Below are 18,250 nucleotides of genomic sequence, written 5' to 3' on the forward strand. Positions count from 1 at the left end.
GAGAAGGTTGCTGCACGAGGAAGGAACAGAGGAACGCAAGGACGCGGTAATCAGAGAGGGAGAGGGCGGATTGGAGGACGAGGCGGTCGAGGGAGTAGGAATGTGAGATTGGAATATGAGGAGGGAGCAGCTAGTGAAGGCAGAGACAGAAAGAGAGGCAAGAAAGATATGAGGAAAAAACTCCAGGAAGCAGAAGCAGCGTACCACCATGATACAAATCCGAATATTAGAAGGATTATTGATCATTTAGAGGAAGAAGCTATGCAGGAGATTTCAGATCCTGAAATGGAAGATTGGGAGCAGTTCCTCCCTGATCCGGGGCATACGAGAGGACGAATGTCACTGTATAAACAATCGTTACATGTTTATTGGGGAATGAAGCAGTTATTGGCCAAAGCAATGGAGCAGGTGGCCATGGAAATGGTTGAATTGGCCCAAGGAATCCCCACCCTGAAAAAGGAATTGAAGAATATCCAGGTCACTCTACTTATGCAAGACAGAAAGATGGATGAGATTCTGAAGCTAATGCAAGCGAGCGGTATAGGAGTAAAGGTGGAAAAAGAACCAAAGGAAGCTGCAATGAACCAGTAGAAGATGGAGCTGTTGCAAGAAGGTTTTTATATATTTCTATTTTGTTTTTTGGAATCTTAGATGTTAATGACTCAGAGGAAAAACAGTTTGATTATAGTAAGAGTAGATGGGTATTTTGCGTGGATAGATAGACTGGTAATATACTTTTATTGGATGGCTTTTAAAAACTTCAGATGGTCAAGAAACCCGGTTTCCCTTATGGGCGGGTTGAGACCTGTCTATATCTGTAATGTTTTTTGATTTCAGTAATGGAAAAAATAGAGTACCGCCTTAGCTTACAAAAAAAAAATATTATAGGAACACATTTTTTTCACCCAAATTAAAATTATTTTTTAATAATAAATTAAATATTGGAAATATCAACATGACAAAATTTTAGCAAAGGGAAAAGAACTTTCCCCAATATATTAATGATTGAAAATAATTATTTAATAATTAGGTAAACTTGCTATTGAACAGTTTTGAAAATTTTAACTAATTAGACTAACCATAAATAAACCAAAGGTGGAAGATTTTGTTTATAATTTATAATATTTAACTATTGGAATTGATATATCAAATTAATTTTTTTATATTAATATTTATAAATAAATAAAAGAAAAGAAAATATTAATATTAATCATTTATATATTTTTAAATTTAAATAATTGTTTTTAATAAACTATATAAAAATAAGAATCCAATTTTAGAGACATGTTAAATAAAATAAAAAATAAGCTAAAAAGAAACCCTACTTTTCCTAAACATCCCCTTTAAGAAAAAAAACAGCAACACAACCAAATCAAATGAAAAACCAACAATGGAATGGAATGGATCGGATAAAATTAATTATATGTTTTTATTTTATCCGTGGGTAGCATATTAGCCGGCCATGCTTTATACATAAGATGTGGCATGCAAGCAATGTGGGAGATGTTAGAGGCACACATCACAACGCAATTCCAAAAACTAAGAAATCTTTATTCTAAATTTTATAATAAAATTGAATGGCCACAATTGGAAACATGTCAGTTTGGCAATATTGAGAAGCTTAAAGTCTAACATCCTCATTACTGTAAGAGGCATTTGGGAGGTGTGTAATGGAAAGTTTGGTTTCAGTGGACGTTAACCATCATCATCATCAATAAAACATGAAATCAAACATTTGCATTTTATTGTATGAAGTTAAAATCTTTAATTTTAAATTGAAAATCGTAAGTTGAACTATCCATTTAAAAAAAAAGTTTTAATTTAAATGTTGGAATATAATAAATGTTAGTATATTTTTATAATATCTTTTTACTTGGCAATACATCTTGAGTGGGCCTAATGGTTAAGAGCATGTGTTTCCTCCTAAGAGGTCACATGTTCAAAACCAGAGGGGGGTAGAGTATGTATGCCTTCGTAGACTTAGCAGTGAAATCGTTGTGCGGAGGTGGGTCCCTTGTCCCATAAACAAGGGGTCCTCATACACCAATTTGGTGTCTGGCTTGGTTGTGACCTTAAAAATGGATATTATTATTATTATTATTATATTATAATAGTGTGTATTTCAAATTAATTTAAATATATCAATTTTTTTAAGAAATTTAACTTTTTATATTGAATTATATGATATTTATTTTTATAATTATATATTAATCTATAATTTTAATAAATATAAAATTGTAATTTTTAATTGAAATTAATCCATTATAGTATGGGGGTTTACGCAGTGCATTATATTAGATATCATTTTGGGATTCAACTGCGTTAAGTAAGTCATTCACGTATGACCATTTCCATGAGAGGTAGTCGTAACTGACTAATTTCTCATGATTTTTGAATAGTTCACTTAGCACTCATTGCATCGGGTGATGCTCACAGGGGTGAAGAAGTGGGTTCTAAACTAGTGAAATGAATCACATAGCATCAATCATCACTTCCGGGGCTTGCACCCGGTAACCAGGACTTCCCAGGAGGTCACCCATCCCAGAACTCCTCTGGCTCAAGCGCACTTAACTGTGGAGTTTTCCCCACAATCAAGCCCACTTAGCTTGCTTGTGACCTCCTGGGAAATCCTGGTTACCGGGTGCAAGCCCCGGAAGTGATGATTGATGCTATGTGATTCATTTCACTAGTTTCAATCCCACTTCTTCACCCCTGTGAGCATCACCCGATGCAATGAGTGCTAAGTGAACTATTCAAAAATCATGAGAAATTAGTCAGTTACGACTACCTCTCATGGAAATGGTCATACGTGAATGACTTACTTAACGCAGTTGAATCCCAAAACGATATTTAATATAATCCATTATAATTATAATAATTGATTGTTTTTATGTAATATTGTATATTTCAAATTAATTTTAAGACAATGATATTTTAAGTATGACAATTTTTTGTTTGTTTGTTTGTAATGTATGTCATTTAATTTTATAAGTTTAATTTTGTTACTAAATTATTATTTTATTGAAAGTTTATGATTTTCCAATTACATATTTTTCAGGAACCTGCAATGAAGGGATCATTCATATTAGGAACCTGTAATTTCGTTAATTAACCCTAAGTAAGTTCGTTCATTAACTTGAAGTAAGTTCTGTCATATTCAAGACCGCCTCTACATATGTCGTAGATTAAAGGCCGAGTATAATTATTCTCAAAATTCTAGATAGTAAGCACTTATTTTGAGCTACATTATGCTTGATCTTGACGACGGTTAAAATTATTATCAAAACTCTACACATTCAGTGCTTATTTTGAGCTCCATTGTACTTGATCTTGCCGGTTTTTTTAATTCCTTTGGTATTTTCCTTTTATCAACTTGTACTTTGCCAACATCATAGACGTTCAGTGCTTATTTTGAGCTTCATTGCACTTGATCTTGACCCTTTTTTCATTTCCTTTATCCTTCTCCTAGAAGTTTAAAATAAAATCATAATCACAGAATTGAAATTAAAAACGTCCGACCATTCCTACCTAGAAGTTTAAATACGAAACCTGTGTCTACAGTCTTAGGAGGTTCGAGCCTGGCCAAATTACTTCATTTTGTTGCGTTGAAAGGAATGAGAAGTAGAGTGTGTTGAAAGGAATGAGAAGAAGAGTCCCCAGGGAGAGGAGCGTGTGAGATTGACATGAGATTCTAATCAAAGTCCATAACGAGAAATTAAAGACTACCATGAGAAAAGGGAGAGGAGCATGTGAGATTGACATGTGTGAGATTCTAATCAAAGCCCATAATGAGAAATTAAAGACTACCATGAGAAAATGATGATGAGGTGCGATTTAGTCATTAATGTCTCATAGTTAGCAGGGAAGACGTGTTTGCCTAACTGCTTTCTTAAATTAGAGTTGTCTCGCACAATCTGTCAGCAATCTGTCATTATGGTTGACATAAAACATCGTGTTTTAAATTTTGTATTCATTGCATTCAAGATCGATGTAACTAGCACAACAAATGGTTGCACAAAAAAAATCTGTCATTATGGTTGACATAAAACATCGTGTTTTAAACTTCATATTCATCGCATTCAAGGCTGATGTAACCAGCGCAACAAAAAGGTACACGATGAACTGACAGATGTAACCAGCACAAAAAAAAGGTAGACGATGAACTGATTCAAAAGAAGTTCTATCGGCCTAACTAATTATTATTTGCAATTGCCCCAAAAGGTGCAAAACATACCGATAGGTTGTTTTTTAAATTGGAAAAATTGTAGAGGTTTTTTAAATTGGACAAGGAACGCATTTGTACATTGGTTTTGTTTTTTTTAATTGGAAAAGTTGTAGAGGTTTTTTAAATTGGACAAGGAATGCATTTGTACATTGGTTTTGGTTTCCAAGTGTGAGAGCTTAATGGATGTTTTTTAAATTGGAAAAATTGTAAAGGTTTTTTAAACTGGACAAGGAACGCATTTGTATATTGGTTTCCAAATGTGAGAGCTTAATGGATATTTTGAAGCACACATCGTTCATTGTATCGTTCATCGTTGTTGACTGATCACCTTGAACAACATAATACCTTCCAGCAGGCAACAACATAATACCTTCGAGCATAATAATATTTATGTGGGGAAAATTGGTCTTCGACTCTTGCCAAATGGTCTTAGAGACCTATAGAAGCCAAATGGTTTTAGAGACATACTACACTACTATGGTCTATTCTTTGTTAATTCCCGCAATGTACTTATGATGGCCGAATAAAAATATGATAAGTAAATTAGCCCATAACAAAAGCAAATATGATATGTAAATTAACCCACACTAAACCCACTGCATTCTTTCCATAGATTCCAAAAAGTTAAAAACACAAATTGTTGCATTGAACCAACTACATTCTTTCCGTATATTCCAAAAAACTAAAAACACAGATTGTTGCATTCTTTTGAATGGAAATTTAAAAACATAAAATTAGACAATCAAATGGCCAAAATTGCAACAACAAATTGAACAAAATATCATTATACCAAAAATGATTATTCACATAAAGAAGATCTCAAAATAGTTCCTTTCCAGAGAAGAGCTCAAGTGAATTCCTTTCCACCAAGTACACCACAACACCAATAGGTGTGAAATTGTTGGCATTATCTTGATGCCAGATTTCTCATCCTTTAATAGGTGATTTACTGGTCTGAATGTTCAACTATTACATTAGTCCTAACAGATAAAATAAATCGATAATATTTGTTTTCTGCAGAAGCAATTTCATCCTACACTATTTGCGCTTTCTGCAGCCACAAATTTCATCCTACAGGCTACAATGTTTTATATTGCTCAAAACCAAAATCCAACAAGAAAAACACCCATTTAAGTTTGTCATTGGAATCATCATCATCACTGTTTCCTTCAGAGGATGATCCCCCTGATTGTTGATAAACTTTGGTCACAATAGGGTTGCAAACAGACTCCACTTCCTTGAGCTTCTCCTTGTAATCTTCCTTCTCGACTGACTAGTTCTTTTTCGGCCATTCGAGGGCCTCCTTAAATGCTGCATCTATTTTCTCCTTATCATCGGAGTCGATTTTGTTAGCAATCTTGTCCTTGTCGTTAATTGTGTTTTTCATGTTATAAAACATATGTTTCCAAACCATTACAGGCATCAATACATTCCTTGACCTTTTTGTCCTTCTTTGCGAACTCTTTGGCCTCTCTCACCATTCTTTCAATTTCTTCTTAGCTTAGTCTTCCTTTGTCATTTGTGATGGTGATTTTCTCAGATTTTCTGGTGCCCTTGTCCTCTGCTCTAACATTCAAGATACCATTGGAATCCATTTAAAATGTAACTTCAATTTGAGGAACTCCCCTACCACCATATTACAGGTTTGATTCGCCGGTCCACCAGAATCAACTCACCAAAAACAGAAACATGAACAAAGGAATAGAAACAAACGTTGGAGCCGGAGGATTTCCAGAGAGCTCAAATCTCCCAAGTTCTCTACAATCTTTTGTTAAACTTCATTCACCTTCAAAGACATGCAAAGGAAAATGACTCAGTCAATCATCCTCCCTATGCCTGTGCTATTGTAAAAATTGAAATAACCCATCAGGTAGTTTTTAGAAGAACGATATAAAAGATTTTAGACCAAACTAAATTGACACAGTTGTTTGTTGGTCTTGATAGGTTGTAAACACCTGAGACTTATTTGTAGGAATAATAGTGTTCCTTGGAATTAGCTTTGTCATCACTCGACCAACAGTCTCAATACCCAAGGTTAGAGGAGTCACATCCAGTAAAAGTGTTTCTGCACATAAATAAGGGAAACAAGATTTCAAATCACTGGATAAAAAACCAAAAATTTGTTCAGAGCTGAACATTATAAAATGCAGAAACTGTGGACCTACTTTACCTTTAGTTTCTTCTCCACCTTCTCCACTAAGAATGCTACCTTGCACTGCTGCACCAAATGCAACAGCCTCATCAGGGTTTACACCCTTGTTTGGCTCTTTGCCATCAAAGAAATCCTTGAGCAGTTGCTGAACTTTAAGAATACGGGTACTTCCACCAACAAGAACAATCTCATCAATCTGATGCTTCTCTAGACCAGCATCATCCATGGCCTTCTTAACAGGACCCATGGTTTTTCTAAAAAGGTCATTGTTCATCTCCTCAAAGCGAGCCCTTGTAAGAGGCTCAGAAAAGTCTATGCCGTCGAAGAGAGACTCGATCTCTACTCGACCTAGTGTTGGCTACTCAAGGCTCTTTTAGCACGCTCAGCTTCCCTTCTCAGTTTGCCCAACGCTCTGTTATCCTTACTAATATCCTTTCCGTGCTTTTTCTTGATCAATTTGATGAAATATTCCATTATCCTTTGGTCAAAGTCCTCACCTGCATATTAGTGTACATCCCAGTAATGTACATCCTAGTAAGTTCAAAGCTCAAAAGACAACCAAAAAAGTCAATGATAGCCACAGTCGTAATGTAAAACTGCCAGACAGATTTCAGACAGACTACCTCCAAGATGGGTATCACCGTTTGTAGCCAAAACCTCAAAAACTCCGTTGTCAATAGTCAGAATGCTACCTTCAAATTATATTTCAAAATGGGTGAGTAAAAACCCATAAAACTTAAAACAGAGGATTTCATCACCATAATAACACCCTTCAGCATAAAACATCATCCCATGTGGGTGAGTGAAAACCCATAAAACTTAAAACAGAGGATTTCATCACCATAAGTAAGGTCCAGGCACACAATAGCCTTTATGGCAATAGACTACTAAAAGTCCAAAAGGGTTTTGTATTAAGGCCGCTACTATGACCCAATACAGGGAGAATACATCCATAGTCGTTGAGAAGCAGAGCATCCATTGAAAAACCCCAAGTCAAATTATTCATATCATATTCCTGCACTGGATCATCGACGACAACACACTATGCTCAAGAGCAAAGCACCCTTGAATATAGATTTATATATATACGCATTGTAGCTGATATGGCCGCCAAGGATTCTCCCTACAATAATAGTAAAACAAGAAAGAAAGCAATGGATTTAAGAACGTATCAAATCTTATCGATTTAAGGGGCTTTCACGACGGGATTGGCCTTGAGAATGGCGAGGCGGCTGGTGGTCTTGTAGTCAAAAGAGCAGTCATGCATATCAGAGTACCTGTGCTGAGCGCAGAAAAGGTCACCACAATGGCAATTAAAGCTTGTCAGACCCACCCGCCTTTTGCACTCAAAACACCTCTTCTTGCTCTTCCTTGGCTGCTCCTTGTCCTGTTCATGTTTCTCCACCTCTTGTTCTACTGAGCTGGATGGGGCGGTGCCAATGGCCGTCTCCACTGCTGCTACTGCTTCCACCATCCGGGCGTTGCTACTTGAGCGCACCAACACCGCGGGAAGCGGAATCACGCAGCGGGAAGCAGAATCTATGGGTATTTCGCCACATTGCTTAGCTCTTACATTCGAGTCCCTCGAGATCTTCTTCCCCGGGTGACTGTAAAATTCCTCCATGAGGGCTGCTTCAAGATCTTGGTCGCTCACATCCAAAACCTAGAAACTTCAAGCCCCAATCTCATCAAACGCTGGCCACAAATTTACTTGTTATCTCTAGAAAAACCCAATTCAATTGGCCACAAATTTCCCTGTTATCTCCAGAAAAACCCAATTCAATTTGGTCATTATCAATGCGTATAGGAGTAGGAGGACGACCAATACGGAGGCCGTGTAATAGGAAAAGTCCATTATGAAAAACCAGAGGAAAGTTACCATGAGGCGCTTCCAAAGCCTCAGAACGATTCTCATAACTCGCGCGTAGGAAATTTCCTTTCCCGTGTAGATGGAATCCATAGTATACACCATGGTCGTTGTGGACAACAATGAGAAGGGAAAAACGAAAACTGTGTAGGACTCTAGAATTACAAACAGATGCATCCCTTCCAATGCCAATTCACTCATAATCCTTCCCGGTGACAAAAATTGCAAAAGAATATTTCCTTTGGGTATATTGTTTTGCAAAGACGGCCCTGAACCCAGAAGCCAGTGTAGGCCTCTAGAATTACAAACAGATGCATCCTTGCCAATGCCAATTCACTCATAATCCTCCCCAGCGACAAAAATTGCAAGAGAATCTTTCCTTTGGGTATCTCATTTTTCAAAGACGGCCCTGAACCCAGAAGCCAATGCACGAAGAATTTTTCCCATTAAAACCAACGAAGAAATCAGTTACATCACCTTACTTTCATTATTACTATAACTAATTCATTGTTATTGTAGTGCTCCTCTCCCATTTGGCGACTAGAAAAACTTGGGCAATGCTCCTCTGCCATTTGGCGACTAGAAAAACTTGGGTAGTGCGTGGATATATGTAGCAAAAAAAAATGATGTGTTTAAATTTTAACCATATAAGTGTTTTACAAAGTGTGTGCCAGGTGTTAAAAGTAAAATAAAAGTGTAGACGATTGAACTGATTCAAAGAAAGGCCTATCGGCCTAAATATATAAGACACAAATTACTGAGTTCGACACAATTAGATCATCATTACAACTCACATATTGGAAACAAGAGCTTCTAGACTGACTCCTTGTAACTCCTAATGACAACTACACATGACATGGAATCATTACTTCCAACACCCTCCCTTAATGCTTACATGAAAAACACATATTACAACAACAAAGATAATTTTTTGGTTGGTCTTCATCAACACCCACATCCACTGTGGAATCTCGCAAACTCTGCTCTTTAACCACCAGATCTTCAAGTTGTTACTTGAACTCCATTTAAAACATAACCGCCTCTAACCATCATTGATGAACATTGCAGGATCAACCATAACCACAACTTGGCTCGTCGGGGATTCCACAATAAGAGTTGTCGAGTAATGAATCATCATATGGACCAACCACTATATGTCGGATACTTTGCTTTTGGTTATCCGTCAGTTGCTAGGATGGAGGTCTGGATACTGAATGTGTTCAAAATTTGATCAAACAAATTAACCTTACAAGAATTGATGTTTCAAACACTCGAGCTTCCAGTTTGAGAACCACAAACCCTTTTTATAACTAAAAAACATAGAAGAATTGATGTTTCAGACACAAGGACTTCTAGTTTAAGAACCACCAACCCTTTTAATAACCAATAAAAACATAAACACCAAAACCATCTCTCACACTCTTTTTTTTTTTTTTTTTTTAATTATAAATCACAATACCCAAACCAGAAAACTCTTGTTCGACTTCTTTATAATATACCGAACTCCTTATACCAAACAACCTCCTTACTCTTTATAATATACCAAAATACTTATATCAAACAACTTGCCTCCTTATAATATACTAAATAACCACGAAAATGTTAAAATAATCTTTAATAAATAAATTTTTGACAAATCAAACTAATAAAAGCCACCAATTTATGTTGCTATCCACGAGGGAATATTTCATGAGAATGGGAAAGTAGGTATCTGAAATCCAGATAGACAAGAGAAGCTCTTGCTTCCACTGCCGAGACCTTGATGGGATAAAAGGAACGAGAACAAGGATCAACCGAGCCGCGGCTAGTGATGGCACCGAGAGATCGTACTTGCAGTGACCGATGCTCGTTGTTTTGGAGAGCAGGACGAAGCAGAGGTAGATGGGATCAGTGGAGAACTTGTGGACGACGTTGCAACAACTTGTTGTGATGAGACCGTTTTCATTCTGAGAAGCCTCCAAGTACTCAACATTACCAAACAGATCTATTCTGAAACAAAAACAGTGATAAATACATAACATCTGACTTGACAGAACAAGCAGAGAAGCTTTCCTTTGGCCAATTTGATTCATGCAATTTGACCCCTTGATGTTATGACTAGTGATAGATCTGCTGCAGAATTCATGGTTCGATGACGTTACACACTGAGTGGGCAGAAGGGAATTCTTATTAGCTAACGCTCTGCCGACTAAAGTTTTAACACATACGCACATCATAAAAGTCTTTACAAAGACATACAGATGAGACAAATCCCTCAACAACAATTTATTCTACTAACATAAAAAAAATGAAAAAAATCCACTTTCCTAGCCTAGTCTACTTATTTACAAAGAATCAACTATTATGCCTGTCAAATTTTTCTAACCCTCCCTTGAGGGAGTCATGCCAGAGTAGGCTCTGATACTGTATTAGAAATTGAGAGATAAACAAAGAGATTTCAAAATACAACACAAATCTCACTTAACACTTTTATTGATCACCACAGGCACAAATATATAAGACACAGATTAGTGACTTCGACACAATTAGATCATCATTACAACTCACACATTGGAAACAAGAGCTTCTAGACTGACTCCTCATAATTCCTACTGAAAACTACACATGGCATGGAAGCATTACTTCCAACATATGACTATACAGAACCATCATGATTATGTTCGGAAATGGTTTTTTTTTTCAATCACTTTGATAACCTCATAATTTCATGATTAATTGCAGAGAATGATGTGTAGGAGACATAACGTGTACAACGACATTCATACAACTATACACAATCATGGCGGATCATATGGGTGTGTGCAGAGTTAGCGAGTGTACTTCTGAGCTCTAGTAATCGATTGGCATTGGGAAATTTAGGATGCATTGAGTTTGTGCAAAGCATAAGCGAAGTAGATTTGCAGTAACAAGGTCAACTACAGGTTTTCTTTGGCATGGCATCAGATGGCACCGTGACAGATTTGTAGCGACAACCATTAGTTTTAGGCGAGTTGCAACGAGGTTTTCATCGGACGTGTCAACTATGAGGCTCGACGACGATCGTGGTTGTAACTACACCTTTTTTTTATATATATATAGATATATATTTGTTTTTTTTTTAATTATGATATATACACACATATATATAAGGAAAACTTTTTTTTTTTTAAATAATAAATTTCTTTATATATATTATTCTTTTTTTAATGGCCAAACGCTTGACGGTGAAGTGGAGAATCTCCAAATATTTGTGTAGCGAAACACTTGAATTGTGATGACAACAAAGTTGATGAAAGGTTGATGGCCAAAGGCCAGATCGTACTAGCTATGTGAAACAATTGAGTAGCCAAAGGATCAAACAACTCTAATACGAATGTTATGAACAATGTTCATAGATGCAAAATAATACTCAAAAGCTCTGAAATATATAAATATCTTTGATAGGAAAAATATATTTATATAAGAATATACAAAAGATGTGAGATGATATGAAATTGTTACAAATAAGGGCTCGCTTATATACCTAGGCATGCGCCCCTTTATGAATGATCATGTACCCCTTCATGAATGGTCATATGCTTAGAGACATACCTCTTCTATACTAATCACTAATTAATCATTATTATATATATAACAAAAATTTAATTTAAATGTTATATTTATGAAATATTTAAAATATTATAATTACATAGAAATTCAATCCTCCTCATAAATATTAAATATTGAAAATTTATTAATCTTATCCAAATAGAAGATAAATTTAAATATTATAATTATAAAATATTAGAAATGTTATAATGAGGTATAAATTTGAGTATTTATATTAATTATAAAGTAAGATAATTATTTTAATAAATAACAATAATAAATAGGTTAATATTTGATATTACATTTCAAAAATTGAAATTTATCCGTTAATATGTAAAAATTGAAATTAAAATTTTATTTATTTTTAAAATTTATTTATTTTATAAATTATGAATATATACATTAAATAATTCATAATTTTATGAAGAAATTAAAATAGAGGTTTTGCATAATAAATTGAATTATTATAATAATTATTTTTGATAACTTACATAGTATTCCATAGGATTAATTGTACTATTTATTTTGTAAAAAATATGTTTAATGTCATTGTAATAATTCATAGAAATGCTTTGTTCCAGGGGGCAACTCAATTGGTGATCGAAGTGATGTGAAATCGAGCAAATCAAGAGATTATAATTTTTTTTGTTTGCGAAGTTGTGTGAGTCTAGAGATGACTGCATGCTTAATTTTTGGTTTGAAAAAATGGGACCATGTTCTAGATCTAGGGATGATTTAGATAACTTGTATGCTTCCTAATTGAGTTCCATGTAGATATGATGAATGGAAAAAAGAGATAAATGAGTTTTTAATATGTAGAGCATCATGTAGAATAGGAGACAAATATATTTCTATAAGATCGATTGCAGTTCATCGAGTTAACCACAAGCATATGATCACCAAAAAATTGTATATGTGTAACCCCAGGCTCAATAGCAAAAGTAAGGAGATTTCTCCAAGGCAAGAGTTCGACAAGATTGTTCGAGCCCGAACTGAGACCCATGGAGAGATGAAAGGAAAGAGAGTTAAAAATGTGTAAAGTGAAACCACCCCTACTCTTTGCACCTGATTCGGTCGAGGCCCCATCAAATTAGGCCTAAAAAAGCAACTGATCTAGATGTTCAACTTATATTTCCCAAACTCGACGAACATACTTTTCTTGAGGGTAATGGCTAACGATAGTCATTACGTCAGCAATGATAACTCTTGGAGAGGAAACCTCATCTATGAAGATGATGCGATTGCAGGCAATCCATATCCCCTAACAAGTAATCAAAGGGAGGGATTTGAAGATACGTGAAGAAGGAAATGATAGCCAAAGTTTCCAGGTTTCTTCAATATATTGGCCACTCAATTGACCTATTTGATCCTTAACACTTCTACAATGAGTCTAGATTTGTTGCCAGAAAGGAAAAAATAGAAATAGATATGAAATAGTTTCATCAACAAGCTAATAGAGAGAACACTAGCCAAGACCATGAGCAAAGTGATTTTGAATGACATCCTAGGTAGCGAATTTTTTATTAATGATGCACCACATGAGGATTTTAGCTTTAGGTAGCCATCAAGATTTCTAAGCAATTTTCCACCACCATTTAGGATCAATAGGAAAGTGTTCAGAATTAATGAATACATAGCCCACCTTTGGAGCATATATACCCATCGAAGACACGTTCCACACTAATACATCATCCCTATCTGATAATTGAATGTGCCCTCCATGCAAAACCCTTATATAATTGTTCCAAGAATCCAAAAAACCTTAGGGATGTCTAGATCAAAGGAAAATTTCCATCCCTACCTCCAAATGAAGGTAGAATCCATATTCTCAATGTGAACTAGCATGGAGATAACCCTATTCTTTAGAAAGTCAATCAAGGGAGGAGGAAAGAGATGATCATGCCCACAACTAGGCCATGAATCTTAACCAATTCGAATATGGATTCTCGAGCCAAATTTCCATGCAAGATCCCTTCAAAATATTTTGAAAGTATTTAAAATAGCCCTCCAGATAATCAAGATATTCCCCCGAGGCTTTTCAGATCTACGAACCCAGTATTCCACAAAAAGTGGATAAATATTCTTTTCAATAACCACTGAAGTCCATAAACTCTATGTGGAAAAAAACACCAACCACATTTTGCAGCTAGACCTTGGGAAAATAAAAATATATTCCTGAGACCCCAACCACCCAGATACTTTGGTATAACAATCCTTTCCCAACCAACCCAAGGAAGGCCCACCTCCTCTTTATATTCATACCATAAGAATTTATAGCATATGCATCTGGTACGCTCTAAAAGGGGAAACCAACCATCTTCTTCTTCCTCTTCAGTCCTACAGTCTGAAGAATTAGAATTATTTGACCCCTATAGTAATATCCCATCTGCTCCTGATTACTCCCATTTATCACCTAGGATTGCTGAACTTCTAGATAAAGGAGTTGATTTTAAGTCAGCCTACCTTATTCATTCATTAGAATCTCATCCAATACCCAAACTACCACCAGGATCCCCTACCACCTATCCATTTCCTTCCATTTTTGACCAACCTGAAGCTTCTTCTTCCAAACAATTTGAGGAGACCTTCACTATATATACCAATCCTCTCTTTGAAACAAAAGAAGGTATTCCTTTACAGGTCCTAAAGTTAGTTCTTAAGACTCCTTTGAAGTCTTTCAGGAGATCTCCTCCTCCTTTACCTCCAACTAGTTCATCAAACCCTGAATCACCATCTTCTTCCTCTACTTCTTCTTCATCCTCTACATCCACACAAACACCACATACTCCACCTGGACAACCTCATACACCTCAAGCACCTCATACGCTACCTGCTGTCATGGCTTTCCGACCTATTGTACAGGCTAGATATGTTGCCATAGTCTTACTTAATAACCTTGATGCATTCCCAATTGGATACTTAAAATACCTTCCCAAGTACAATGCAGAAACTGGTCCCTAAGCTGAGGACCATTTTCAAGCTTTCCTAGACTTTGTAGAAAACATGAATATTGAACAAGAAAACGTTTATATGAGATTGTTTGTATAGTCACTTGAAGGAAATGTGAGGATTTGGTTTAGGCAGTTACCAGTAGCTTCCATTTGAAATTGGGAAGAGCTTACAACCATATTTAAAAATCAATGGGGTGTGAAAAAGGTTCCTCTTTACTTCCTCACAGAATTTGAAGAGCTTAAAAGGAACTTTGGTGAACCAGTAATAAGATTTTATCAAAAGATTCAATAAACTCTATCACAAAATGCCTGCTGATTGTAAGCCTCCTGTAGCAGCAACTAAGTCTAGATTTTCTAAATCTTTTGATGATGACTTTGTTGTTATGCTACGAGAGAGAACTTCAAAAAATCTTTAAAATATGCAAACAAACGCTATAGAAGTAGAAGCAAATAGGGCAGCCTCAACTTCTTTAAAACTTAAGGAAGAAAAGGCCCAAAGCAAACTCAAATCTGTTCAAGAAGCCTCTAGTTCCTCTAAGACTAAATTAGAAGATTCAAAAATATATGAAATAACATCTCTTCTTAAAAACCTATCAAATAGGATTTCAAAGATTGAGACCCAACCTAGGACAATACAACAAACAATTGCTAGACCCCAAAACCAAAATCAAGGTTAGTATAAAAGAAATCCACCACTACAAATTCTTCAGAGACCTAGCAATGATCAACGGGTTCCTACTCCTCTACTGATAGATGACCAACAACCTGATGATAATACTATGACAACTACTGAAGATATTAATAGTATGGATTCTTCTTCCAATCAAACAACCATCATTCCTCTCTCACAACAAAATCAGGTTCAAGAAGATCAGGAAGCTTCACAGTTCTCTAAATATCATGCTTTCTCTGCATTTTTAATTGCAGAATTAAACAAGAGGTATGATCTTAGGCCGAGGCCTGGTCCTAGGAGACCTCCAAAGGAAACTCTAGTAATTGAACCACATACCAAAACTGCTGAAGCTCAAACAACTCTTATTCAGCGCTTAGATCAGTCAATTGATACTACCCAAACTGGTAAAAACATTTTGACTACATTTAATGTTGAAAAAGAATTAGAGAGGGTTAAAATCCCAATTCCACTATCAGAACTTTCTAAAAACCCTGGTTACAAAAGCCAAGTCACAAAATGGATACGAAATACCTTGGTTGATGCTGAAGGTGATGTCATAAGTCTGCAAGATGAAAAACCAGCAGTAGTTTTTGGCCCTAGTTTAGACATGATAGATGAGATAGTACCTCCTTTCTATGTAACTCTTAAAACAAATGATTCCATGTTGTATAATTGTATGCTTGATTTAGAAGCATCACACAACCTTATGCCAAAATATATCATGGACCATTTGAAACTCGACATAACTAAATCCTACCATGACCTGTACACCTTTGATTCTAAAAGGGTGCCCTGTTTGGGATTGATCAAGGATATAGTGGTTACCCTTGCCCAAATTCCAGTGAAGAGTGTAGTACTTGATATTGTTGTCACAGATATCCCTCCCAAGTTTGGAATGCTCCTTTATAGGTCTTGTTGTGCCAAATTAGGGGGAACTCTACAAATGGATATGTCATATGCTACTATTCCTGTTTATGGAGGAGAGAAATTAGGGTTATATAAAGAGGTAAGATTTGTACATACTGTTTGTAAGACTGACCAACCAAGGAACCATCCAATTCATGCAATAGATCAAGACTTTGATTGTTTTCAACTCACTTCAAACCAACATAAAACTCAAGTCAAAATTGAAGAGGTAGTTGAAAGTCTTGAACCGAACCAAACTGATATTTGGAAACTGTTCTTTTATGGCTCTTGCATGAAAGATGGGGCAGGAGCTGGAGTAGTTTTAATTTCACCTGAAAAAGAAAATATAATCCAATCATGTAAATTAGACTTCGAAGTTACAAATAATGTCGCTGAATATGAAGCTTTCCTTTTAGGATTGAAATTAGCCAGAAGCTTAAAATTTGAAAACTTAAGTGTCTTTATTGATTCAGAGCTTATTGTTAAGAAAGTAAGAAATGTTTGCCACACCAAGCACCCTAGACTTAGGTCCTACTGAAATGAAGTATGGGATTTAGTTGAAATCTTCTTTGATGCTTTTAATTTGACTCATATTTCCGGAGATCAGAATATTCATGCAGATGCCTTAGCTATCTCAGCTAGCTCTTTTAAAATTCCTAATCATACTGATGTACTCTATCAGATACAAGTCAAATATAGGCCATCTATCCCAGATAATCTGAAACATTGGCAAATATTCGAAGATGATGAACATTTGAAATCATTTCTGCAGGTAATAGATGATTTTTCATTTCTATAAATTAATGAAGATAGAACTGAAATAAATGAAAATGCAGATGGAAATGATACTTCAGATTTTAAAACCCAAATTGCTAATCATGACATTATTCAATTATCTAATAATTTTATTCCAAAAGGACTCATTCCTTTAGAAAGATTGTTTGATCAAAATGATGTCCTCCGAAACTCTCAGTCCATTTCTTTAGAAGATGACATAGAAGAGATTATTATTGGAACTGATGAAGATATCAAAAACATCAAAATATGTGAATCTCTAGACCCTGAGATCAAAGCTCAATATCTTAAGCTACTACAAAATTATAAGGATGTTTTTGCTTGAACTTATGCTGATCTAATGACCTATGATACTTCATTAATACAACATAAGATTCCTTTGAAGCCAGAAGCAAAACCTTATCAACAGAAACTTAGAAGGATAAATCCAGCCCTTCTACCAACTGTAGAAAGGGAGATTAAGAAAATTCTAGATGCTCAAATCATCCTCCCTCTTAGATATTCTAATTGGGTTGCTAATCTAATTCCTGTTAGAAAGAAAAATGGAGAAATAAGGCTCTGTGTGGATTTTAGAAATTTGAACAAGGTGTCATTAAAAGATAATTATCCTTTGCCAAAAATGGATCAATTACTTCAAATGGTTTCAGTAGCACAAAGACTTTATATGCTTGATGGTTTTTCAGGTTACAATCAGGTGAATGTTGATACAATAGACAGAGAGAAGACAACCTTTACTACACCCTAGGGTACATTCATGTACGCTAGGATGCCATTTGGCTTAACCAATGCTGGAGAAACATTTCAGAGAGCTATGGACATAGCTTTTATTGTTCAAGTAAATAAATTTGTGGTTCTTTATCTTGATGACATAACTGTTTTTTCTAAATCTGATCAGAAACATCTAAAGCACTTGATGAAGGCTTTTGACAGGTGTAGAAAATTTGGAATATCATTGAACCCTAAGAAGTCCTTGTTTGCTGTCAAAGAAGGAAAATTGTTGGGCCATATAATTTCAAAGGAGGGAGTATTAATTGACCCTAAATGAGTATCTACCATTGAAACATTAACCTTACCTATAAACAAGAAGGAGATTCAAGCTTTTCTAGGAAAGATT

General features: G+C 35.5%; 1 protein-coding gene and 1 long non-coding RNA gene across 2 annotated transcripts in view; one reads left to right on the top strand and one right to left on the bottom strand.

Annotated features, from left to right (window-relative positions):
• The window catches only part of LOC149155517 (uncharacterized), an 87,375-nt gene that overhangs the window by 13,082 nt on the left and 56,043 nt on the right, over positions 1 to 18,250 (top strand). The gene's annotated exons all lie outside the window — the stretch shown is intronic.
• On the bottom strand, positions 6,596 to 7,076 carry LOC149155518 (uncharacterized). The gene is made up of 2 exons (XR_016263050.1): positions 7,001 to 7,076; positions 6,596 to 6,874 (listed from the first exon to the last, which is right to left on the bottom strand). It is a non-coding gene; the product is annotated as an uncharacterized LOC149155518 (long non-coding RNA).

This window comes from Pinus tabuliformis, chromosome 9 (assembly GCF_031772625.1).
Source record: "Pinus tabuliformis cultivar Carrire ecotype Pingquan chromosome 9, CPIR1, whole genome shotgun sequence".
Classification (NCBI taxonomy): Eukaryota; Viridiplantae; Streptophyta; class Pinopsida; order Pinales; family Pinaceae; genus Pinus; species Pinus tabuliformis.